Source organism: Musa acuminata, chromosome BXJ2-10 (genome assembly GCF_036884655.1).
Source record: "Musa acuminata AAA Group cultivar baxijiao chromosome BXJ2-10, Cavendish_Baxijiao_AAA, whole genome shotgun sequence".
Taxonomy (NCBI): domain Eukaryota; kingdom Viridiplantae; phylum Streptophyta; class Magnoliopsida; order Zingiberales; family Musaceae; genus Musa; species Musa acuminata.
In genome coordinates, this window is record NC_088347.1 from 27,561,921 (window position 1) to 27,573,230 (window position 11,310).

The following is an 11,310-nucleotide window of genomic DNA, read 5'->3' on the forward strand; positions in this document are numbered from 1 at the left end:
CTTTGATTCAGAACTATATATTTTCTTAAAGCAAAAATATGAGATTTCATTGTATACATGATTTTGCTGCCACATACACTCTGTCTCACTCTTTCAAAATTTTACTTGTTCCCATATCTTCGTCTTGTTATTTTCATTTCATTGCAAAACCAACACCAATTGTTTCCAACTATGTAAGGGAAAAAATTGCATCTCTGTTTTCTTGTGTTCTTGTATGGAGATGGTACACACACAGACATGACGTAGATGGACATACATAGGAACACAAAAATAATGGACACTAGCTGCATGTGTATGTGGAATGAAGTGGTTTTTTTGTCTCAAAACAGTCTCTTTTTCAGAAAAAGAGCTTCTGATACTAACTTGCCTTTTCAAATTAGTCCTCTGATTGGCTCTCTTATGATAACATGAAAGTTAATTTTTGGCAGATAAAAAACCTATCAACTTTATAGTATAATGATAATATCTTTTCCAGGTTTGCCTGTGATAAACCAGATTTATAATTTCATTGAATGATCTCACACTAACTGTCTTTTAACTTTCAATGTCTGATGTAAGTAGTTCCATTATTATTTTTTTGCATTGGATGGTAGACCTTATTTTATTTTTATATGAAGAGTATTAGGTATATATATAATATATGTATCTAATTTTCTACATTACATTAGACCGCAGCAAGTTACCATGCGATAGCTATTGCACTATCCTTGATGGAAGCATATCCTTTGAGTGTTCAACATGAGCAAACAACATTACAAATACTTAGAGCAAAGCTTGGTCCAGATGACTTGCGTACTCAGGTGATTTATGCATATCTTTATATGGAGAGACATCAATAAAACTTTTTTTTTCTTAATTCTGCATCGATTTAGTTTCTTGACTCACAGAGTTGCCATTTGATTTCGCAGGATGCTGCTGCCTGGCTCGAGTACTTTGAGTCAAAGGCTATTGAGCAGCAAGAAGCTGCTCGAAATGGTACGCGGAAGCCTGATGCATCTATTGCCAGCAAAGGCCACCTGAGGTACAGCAATAATTGCAGTGATTAGGTTTAACATGCTTTAGGTCACAAATACTGTGAGCATGCTCACTCTGCACTTATTGCTGATATACGTGATCTATATAACGTCATCCTCGTGCACTAAAATTAATATTTTCATTGACTAGATGTGCCAACTGAATTTTCTACTTCCACTAAAATGATGAATATCCTATGCCTGATCTCCTTGATTTCATTGATTCCAACCAAGATGGTAGAGGAAGAGATGCTGAATCCCTGAAGAGGAAGAATCTGGGTTTAATGGTATGTTGATAAGCCTTTATCTTGTTTAAATACTTCTGAGAATCTAATTGTGTATTTATGTTTGGTCATGTTGGCTTACATGTTTAATATATCCGCTTGCTACCTGAATGATTTTTTAAGTGGTAGATCGAATAAATGTCAAAGACAACATTTATAGAGCCAATAATTTCATGCTAACTTTGGTGGTGAATTAGGTCTTAGGTAGTATATAGTTTAACAGAATAACCTAATTTATAGCAAATATCAAGTTAGTCACTTGAAATAATTCAACTTGTACTTAATTTTTGCATCTAAATTAGTGGTAAACTGAATAAATTTTGAACTTAACACTCATAGAGCCAATTGTTTCATGTAAATATTGGCAATAAATCAGGTCTAACATAATATAGTGAGCAAACTATGCTAATTTATAACAAGCAACTAACAAGTTACTCACTTAAAATTTTTCAAATTGTACTTAGTTTTTACAGCTCTTGCTGCCTGCTACCAATCACTTGATTATAGGCATGCATTTATTTTACCTTGTCTGCCCTGCTTCTGGTTCAAGAAGATACTGCCTTATTGCTATATAACCTGTCCAAGTATTTGAAAGAGAGTCCAACTGAACCTAGAAAACAGAAGTAGATCCTCACTCTTAATTGTTGTGCATGTGGATAATCAAAATACTCAAGCTTTATGTATCAGTACTAGAAAAATATTTTTTGAGAAACATGTCCTACATCCAGCTAGTCTTCAAAATCATGATGTTAAATGAGAATTCGCTGCAAAGGCCATACTGTTTTTGCATAACAGTGTCCTTTAGGTATTTTTTATTGGTTATGAACAATATTTTCATAGTTTCAGAATTCTTTTAGTGTTTGATACTTAATTGCAACACAAACCAACTTATATTAACTAGATGCTTGTGCACTCTTTAATTAAAATCAAAATGTATTCCAGATTATTTATAGTATTAAAAAATATATATTTTTGTGTTACTGGGCAGTTTTTCTCTCTGTACTAAGATGCTAATGTAGTTGCTGAAAGAAATTGATGATGAATCAGACACTTAACCTATAAATGGAGCCAATACTAATGCTTGTACAATTCTTGTTACCTTTTCTTCTGCTTGTTGAATTCTTTTTTCATTTTTTCTCTCAATTTAATGAACATAAGAATGCTAACCTTTTTATTTTTGAATTTAAAGTTTCTCAAAAAATTTTAATTGGAAGAGCTTCACTTGGTTTTCCTTTTATCGCAAAAACCAAGCAATCATTTTTGTACTGATTCAGGTGAAAGTGCAGTCATCTCAAAACTTGAATGTGGCAGATTCTTTGTCCAAGGATTCAGTAGCTACTATTTCAGATGAAGTGAAACAAGTGACTGATGGTAGTGATACCCAAGATGATGAGAACATGAGTAGTCCAGGTGTTGAGTCAAAACATGAAGATGCTGTTGCCAAAAAGCAGTTATTTGTTTCTCAACAATCTAAAGGAACAGCAGAGCAAAAGGTTGCTTCTTTTAGTGAAGATGTAAGAGAGATAAATACAGAAGCAGAAGATGGTTGGCAACCTGTTCAAAGACCAAGGTCCATCGGAGGTTCAAGCCAGCAAATCAAGCATCAACGTACAAGCACCTGGAAAACCTACAACTATCAGATGAATGATGTTCCTAGTGAAACTGTTCAATCCAAGCCACAGTTTTCTTATTTAAATAATGGGTATTATTTGCTTAAGAAAAAGATAGTTATTCCTGGAAGCTTTAATGACAATCTTAACATGCAAGTTCAGTCACCAGACACCAGATCTGGTCAGAAGGCGTATAAGGCTGTAACTTATCGGGTGAAGTCAGTGCCTTCATCCACCAATCCTGAGATCAGTCATAACTCTTGGAGTGCTGTCGAAAGAACGACTTCCCCATTAGATGCTCATGCACCCTATTATCGCCATGATAGCCAGGTATTAGAGAATCAGAAGAACCTAATAGGTGGTGTCTCTGAGCCTCGCAACAATTTGGTTCATAGTTTTAGTAATTCTCCATCATATAAAGATGTAGCACTGGCACCTCCAGGAACAATTGCCAAGATACATAGCCGAAAGTTTCAGGAGAATATGCCATTGGAACAAGAGTTGTCTATTGGTGGCAATGCATCTGAAATAAAGGAATCATTTTTGGCCGAGGAACATACAGAAAATGCTGCAGAGCTATCTGAGATATCTAACATAACCCAAGATAAGGACACTGTCCAGGATGCGTTTTTAGACTCAGATAAAAAAGTTGAAGTTGATCATGAAGAAGAAAGAAAGGAAGATTGTGAAACAGAACAATTACTAGAACCATCATCTTCTGATTTGGAAGTGGCATCTTGTAGTAGCATGCTCACCAAGAATATCATTGACAATTGTGTATCTAGCAATGAGGTTCAAGGAGTTGAGCAAAATGAGAATCATGATCAGAATTTGTCAACAAATACATCTGATAGGAAAAAATCTGAGTGTCCCATCACTGCAGAAAGCAAAGAAGATAATCATGACGAAGCCTCATGTACCAATGTTGGTATCAGTTCTTACTCTAGTCTCCATCAATTCAATTTCAAGAAGGTTCTCATCCCTGAGAAAACAGGTGGTGATTATCCCACGATGGAACTACCACCTTCTAATTATGATGGGAGAGAGAGGTATCTAGCAAGAAGCTGTCTGCATCTGCTGCACCGTTTAGCCCTTTCCCTGCTACAGTACTTGGTCCTGTTCCTGTAACTGTTGGTCTTCCTCCTAATGGTACAATTTCTGCAGTTACACCATGGCCATTGAGTGCCCGTCTGCATGCTTCACCCACGGCTGTAATGCCAATGGTGCCTCCTATTTGTACCTCACCGCATCATCCTTATCCTTCTTCACCTAGGCCTTCGCACATTCTACGTCCCTTGCCATTTATATATCCACCATATACCCAACCTCAAGTCATTCCAAATACCACTTTTGCTATGAACGGTAACATATTTCATGGAAACCATTATCCATGGCAGTGCAACATTGGTGCAAACGTTCCTGACTTTGCGCCAGGATCAGTATGGTCTGGTTCTCATCCTGTGGACTTCTCATCTTTGCCACCCATCATTAGTCCAACTTCTGAATCCGTGTTGGAACCAATTATAACATCTCATTTAAGAACTGATGTGAGTCTAGACCTTCCATCGGATAACAATACTGAAGAAGGGACCAAAACAGAAGAGAATAATGAGATATCCCAGATTATAGACATTTGTAAACCGCTGGATGGTAACTGGTTAGAGAAACGGGAATCTGAAGAATCTCACAGAAATAATACAAAAATTACCGACTTGGAATCTGAGACGGTTTTCAGACAAGATGCACAGCATAGTGGTGGAAGGCATGTCTTCAGGAGTAGCAAAAAGTATGAGGGTGAGGGAAGCTTTAGCATATACATCAAGGGTAGAAATCGCCGTAAACAGACACTAAAGCTGCCTATAAGTTTGCTCAATAGGCCATATGGATCACAGTCATTTAAAGTTATATATAGCAGAGTAGTAAGAGGAAGTGATGTTATAAGTGCAACAGATATATCTTCCAGTGAAAATGTTACTTCCGACTAGTCACAAGCAAAGAACACTACAAACTTCAAAATGGGCAGGAAAGAATTTTTTTTATTGTTCAAGCCACATCCAGGAGGACGTGACTGAAAAATTAGCAATGTTGATAATTTAGTTATTGCTATTTTTCAGGCAACTGATATTTTTTATTAAGAAGCCAAGATTGAACGTTCAGGAAGGTAAGCGACAAATCTCCTCATGGTCCAAGCCAGGTATTTCTTTGTTAATTAGCTTGACAATGTTACATAACTTGCAGATTTATTGCTCATCAATGCACCTCCATATACTTTATTGTCAATAACATCTCTTTTGCTTTAATTTTGTGTTGGTTTCTCAAGCATACAATTAATTTATCCTGTTTAACATAAGTTATTAGGAAGAAACTTTGTTTGTGAACTGATCATGATTCACCTTTGAAATCCCCAAATTTTTTAATCTCGAGTATCTTCAGTATTGATATCTCACACCATCAAAAAGCTCATAGTATACCATCATGCATGTAATTTATAAGCCTGACTCGATATTTTAGTTCCGGTCTAGCCATTCCAATTTCCAAGCAACCGGTCAAGAGAGACAGACTGAGCGGATATTTTCAGGCTTCCGAAGATGTTTTGATATGCATGAAACTAGTATCAACATCTTTTTGAGGCGCAGATTTTTGCTTCTATTGTAGCTTTCTCTAATTTGCAATCTTGATAATCAGATTGCTGGAGTTAAGTTGTTTTTTCTAATTACCTCTCATCTGTTGCAAATTCCAGGGTATGGCTTACCATCAAATCCAACCTAATTCCTTTTAGTTAAGTCTTCCACTTGCTATGTTTACTGCTGTTGATCTAATCATCTATCACACGTCTTGAGTCTCTGGGCTCATTGGATTTCCAGTCTACCAGGGATTATCAGTTCATTTGTTGAAGCAGTACAACATTTAATAATGATGTTAAATCCGATTAGAAAGCTGGGTTGTGCATCCTACCTCTTATGATTTTGTTTTTATGACATTATCTACAACCATTTTCTTGCATTCTCAAATTAGAGCAGATTTATCCGAAAATTAGACTTGTAATATAGCTGCCACACTACCTTTTTGGCATTCCAGTACTGACTAGGTAGATTGCTTGAATTGTAATGTATGCCTCTGTTATTCGGTAGTGATGCTCAAGCAAGATTTATGTGTGGTCGAGTTTTCAACTTGCACAACATATATAATTTTTTTTTGTATGTTGTTTGTCATAGCTTTCTAGATGTATGTATATCATTTGCCATCTTTTCAACTCAACATTAAATGCTTTCTGAGTAGAGTGTGGGGTTAATTTGTGGTGTTTGAATGAAATTGGGTGATTGATCATTCACAAAAATATTTTTGCATGATCATTCCTAGTATTTTCATTTCTTCTTCCGTACAGGCTGATGAAGACCATTTCGTCTGCAGGTTCACAACATAGATTGTTGAGAAGGCTATGAAGTTCCAAGTCTAGAGAGGATGGAAATAGCGTAGAACTTTTGACCAAATCATTAGAATTAGGTTGAAACTATTAACCATTTTTTCTTCTCCATTGAAGAGACATGTATGAGCATTTTTCTCCTCTCTTTTTTCCCCTTTTCCTTTTGAGGATTCTGAAATTTATAGCCGACAACATTGTAAGTCATGGGATTTTGTGAACCTCGACTTTCCTACCCATCAAAATAACTTTTGCAATTTCTGCTAATATATTCTTTTCGGGTATGCGTTTCATGCTTGCAAAATTAACATCATTCGGTCGTTGATAGGGTTGGGAAAATTCTCTTGTTTTTTTATCTGATGTGATGGTCAAAGTGAAAATTTTAAGCTTAATTAGCTGCTTCTAAAACCTGATATTCCTGATCATGGACTTGATTACGAGTTGGAAACGTTGAACATCGGAGATCAGTATATTCTAATTTGTTTAAATCAATGCATTTAGGATGCTGTTATTCTTTTCTTTAATAATCCCTCGATTGAATCTGAAATGATCAAAGAGGTAAATCAATGATTCCATCTCTAAAAGCATTTGTCATGGGCAAACCGATGTATTAATTTCGTTTGACTCAAATTATTGATCAAAATACGCAGATATTTTTATTTTTCATTGCTACTGTCATTTTTGTTCTCATTAGGTTTCTAATTCTTCTTAAGCTTTGTACGGACAAGATTTTATCTATAAAGATTAAGATAACTAATTGGAAAAAATAATAATAATAATAACAACAACAAATAATCAACATGGTAACAATGAATCTGGAAGTTTGACATGTCTTCAAGTTAGTACGTGGGAAGATACTAATGGTTTCAGCACCTCTTCAGTTCTTGTAGAATTCCATCAGCAAAGAGAGATCGCCATCATCGGACGACACAGTCGACGCGAAATTTATAATGTTCATCTCTCGTGGCTCAGATATCCACTCTTTGTATGATCACAACCCATAGCATAAGAAACCCTCGAGGATCAGATCCAACATGAGGTGATCCGATGAACGAGAACTGTTGATATGATGAGATTTCCATGAAGTAAGTGGTGCAGCATTAGGCATACGAGATATCTATCAACCAGTAGTAGTACTTCATGGCTCATCACCGTCATCATCTTCTTCTCGCCCGCATCACCCACTTCTGCCGCCACCCGATACGCGTACAGGTTCGAGGGAAATGGGTAACCTAAAGAAGTGCTCCTCTCCCCTCTCATCGATCTTCCTCACCCATCTGCTTTTGCTGCGCGGCCTCCTCCGCCCTGATCCCTTCGCGCTCTTCCGCCGTTCCACGCCGCCTGCCGTCGTCCCCGTCCTTCCCACCTCCTCAATCTTCCCTATCATCGTCACCTCCATCCCATCTTCGCCTATCGGCCCCTCCTCCCTCCCCGCAGACAGTTAGCGATCGCCACCGAACTCCTCGGATTGAAGCGGAGCAGCTCGAGCAGGCCTGCGTACGGGTCGGACTTGCAGCCCACCAGAGAGCAGCCGATGTGCTCGTGATACGGGTCGCCCACCTTGAACTCCACCGCGGCGTCCAAGCCGGACTCCTCGACGACATCCTTCGTGGGAGCGAGCGACACCTCCTCCGGGATGATGCAGACGAGTCTGCCTCCGGTTTGTCGAGCTGCGGCGGCGAGTGCTCCCGTGGATTGGGATGCCTCCGGTGAGACTTGTACTATTAGCTTGGCACCCATGCCGGCCGCCAGGGCCGATACGAACTCGTCGCTCGCAGGTTCCGCTGATGGATGACCATCATTTCTTCTTCTTCTTCTTCTTCTTCTTCTTCCACTGTCCCGGGAAAGCTAGAAAAGGAAGAGAAAACTAGCGCATTTAGCTCGTTCATAGGTTGATTTAAATGCCTTGTATTTCCGACCATATCTAACACCCAAACTTGGAGTATATACTTTACGATCTTAATAATACATCTGATTTCGTGCTCTTACAAAATATATCTTTGTTTAAAGACTGTGAACTATTAAATTACATCAAAACTTGTGAACAATGAAAGATATGTTTATATATATGCTTTGTCCGATGGAAGGTCACATAAACTTACTGTTACAGACAAAAGAGTACTTTTGATTTCCCTACATTCTTGGCGAGTGATCAATGGTTGCAGAAGATGTTTGATCCAAGAAGAAAAAGTTGTATGCAATAAGAAAGATAAAGGTAGATTGGTTTCCAAAGAAACTCACACGGTCGATTTGCTTGAAATTAATGCATAATATTTATATATATTAATCGACAGGAGAAACAGAAGAAAGTGGAAAGATTACCGGTTTGAGAGTGTCTAAGCAACCATCGACAGCGTTTTCTCGAGACCAAACCATTCTTTTCATCTGTTTCTCCTCCACCAATTAATGTGATTCTCCCCAACACCGTTGCGTGTGCGATAGAACCAAAGAGTTAACAGAGCGAGAGAGAGAGAGAGAGAGAGAGGGGGGTTGGGGATCGAAGAAGAAGCAGAGGAATTAATAGAAGGTGGGGAAGGTGGTGGCTATCGCTGTAGACTACGTGTTTTGGTCGTCATCGACGCTGGCCTTAGCGAAAGGTGAAGGCTATCATACAAAGCAAACCCGTCCCGATCGGTGATACACTTCAGCCGCGTCCGATTCCTCGGCGACTTGGGTCAAACGCTGCCTATTTCTAAGAAATATGTCCATATTTATCGTTGCAGAAAATTAAAAATAGTTATAAAATCTATCTCTTCAACATCTGCAAGGTGTTATGATTAAAGCTAAGCTAATGATCTATCAAAGTCTAAACTACCCGATAATTATAGTAACCATTTTTAATTCATGTCTTGATATAACGTATGTATATGTACTTATGTATATAAAAAAAACTAAATTCTTGGTTTTAACTCACACTTAATTTGATCATCGAAGTAATAATATCTTTATTTAGTTTATGAAGTTGCAGATATACATATATCAATCTAACATTGGGATCCATTTTCACGGTAATAACGAAGACAAAAAAAATAGAGTGAAAAAATTTTGTGACGTGAGGAGGAAACGATCAACTCGAATGATGATATCAGCGTGACTGGTCCAGCAAGTCTGGCTGTCATCCATAATTCCGTGATGTTGATATGTAAGCTTCAGCTAAAAATAGCCATTAGTCCTTCAGTGATTCATCAGAGTATAATGCATGGGGCTGCATGACAGTCAGCCTTGTCTGTCATCATCATCGTAAATGGATTGCACTTGAGAGATGAAGCTTTTATCTTTCCAAGGTTGGCTGATGCTCACACTTCCTCTTGAATTATTTGTGCAAATCCACCTTTTTGTGGACTTGGATGGAGTTTGATTGGCATTTATTATGGTCTGCTCCATGGCAGCCTGCTGCAGTTTGGATGTCTTCTGCTTGTGGTTCCCGCTGCCTCTGAGAGAGAGAGAGAGAGAGAGAGAGAGAGAGAGATGCAAGTCTCAAACAACATATACTGATAACTGTGACCTCTTAGCTTTTATTTGATTTCATTATTCTTCGATTGATGTAAGATTAAATATGTCTATTACTGCTCCGATTCGACGTCATATGATAAATCATTATTTATCTTCGTATTAGTATAAACAAATCCTCACGACTGATTACGACAAATGATAACTAATCACACGAGTATTATTATTTAGATGAAAAACATGAATCACGAATGATAGGGAGGAGAAATGAGTACTCCATTGGCAAGGCATATACTCGACGTCACGTAGAGATTAGCCGAGGAGACATTGCCTGGCGTGGAGTAGTCCCAAAGCCAAGCGAAGAGATGTGTATGTATGCTTTGTGATTCCTCCCTCATCGAGCACTGTAATCTTTTGCTGTCGAGCAATGTAATCTTTTGCCATCCACCCATTTGGTGCCATTTCATATGTGAAATCTAATTGGATTTATAATGTACATTGTACTGTTGTAGTAGTAGTAGACACGTACACAGAAACAATAATACATGCATTCACAGGCCACAGTGTGTGTGTGTTTTGGGCGTCGACAAAGCGTTTATGAATTATATATATATATATATATATATATATCCAACTTGAGATGACAATTCCTGGTACACCTTTATGAATTACATAATTATGAAAAAGATCAAATGTATGTTTTCATAGGCCAAGCTACCCAAAAAGTTTTGGGATGAGGTTTTAAGGACTGTAGTTGATGTGATCAACTTATTACCATTTACAGCCCTAGATAGTGATATTACAGAGTATGTATGGTTATGGAAAAATGTTTCATACAGACATTTAAGAGTGTTTAGTTGTCGTATAAGAAGATTTGATTGTCATAGAAGAAATATATCAAGAAGGTATTGAAAAGGTTCAGTATAAACAATACAAAGCCAATTGGTTCTCCTCTTGCAAGTCATTTTAAGTTATGCTTGGAACATAGTCCTTCAAGTGATGAGGAGAAGGAGAAAATACAAAAGGTTTCTTATGCTTCAGCAGTTGGAAGTTTAATGTATCCGATGGTATGTACGAAGCCGAACATCGCATATGTAGTGAGTGTTACTAGTATATTTCTTGTAAATCCAAGCAAAGAGCACTGGGTTAGCAATGATTTTTGTTTAAGCTTTACAGGATCAGAATAATGGTGACAAAGACAAGAAACAGGTCGGTGAAAATGACAAAAAACAAATCACGACGAAGACAAAAAGTGAGATAAGAGTTGAAGGCCTTGGGAAGCCTCTTAAAATTCTTAAAAACCCAAAAAAGAAACCAGATTCTGATGAAGAAAAGACTTTAACCATTGACAGGAAATCATCTGATGAGATGCATGAAAAACAGAATACAAAGTTGCCTATCAAGGAACCTAAGGTAGAAAGCAAAGAAACTGAGAATTCTTGCAAGCTCAAAGATTTGTTGACTGAACCTGTATATACAAGGTTGCTAGAATCTAATACTGGACTTCATTTGAAGGTATGCACAAGTCACAT

General features: G+C 37.7%; 1 protein-coding gene, 1 long non-coding RNA gene and 1 pseudogene across 2 annotated transcripts in view; 1 reads left to right on the plus strand and 2 right to left on the minus strand.

Annotated features, from left to right (window-relative positions):
* The window catches only part of LOC135624882 (protein REDUCED CHLOROPLAST COVERAGE 1-like), an 81,724-nt pseudogene extending 75,129 nt beyond the window's left edge, over window positions 1-6,595 (plus strand).
* The window catches only part of LOC135624876 (protein REDUCED CHLOROPLAST COVERAGE 1-like), a 97,494-nt gene that overhangs the window by 77,741 nt on the left and 8,443 nt on the right, over window positions 1-11,310 (minus strand). The window lies entirely within an intron of this gene.
* LOC135625971 (uncharacterized) lies at window positions 7,099-8,811 on the minus strand. The gene is made up of 2 exons (XR_010492223.1): window positions 8,651-8,811; window positions 7,099-8,176 (listed from the first exon to the last, which is right to left on the minus strand). It is a non-coding gene; the product is annotated as an uncharacterized LOC135625971 (long non-coding RNA).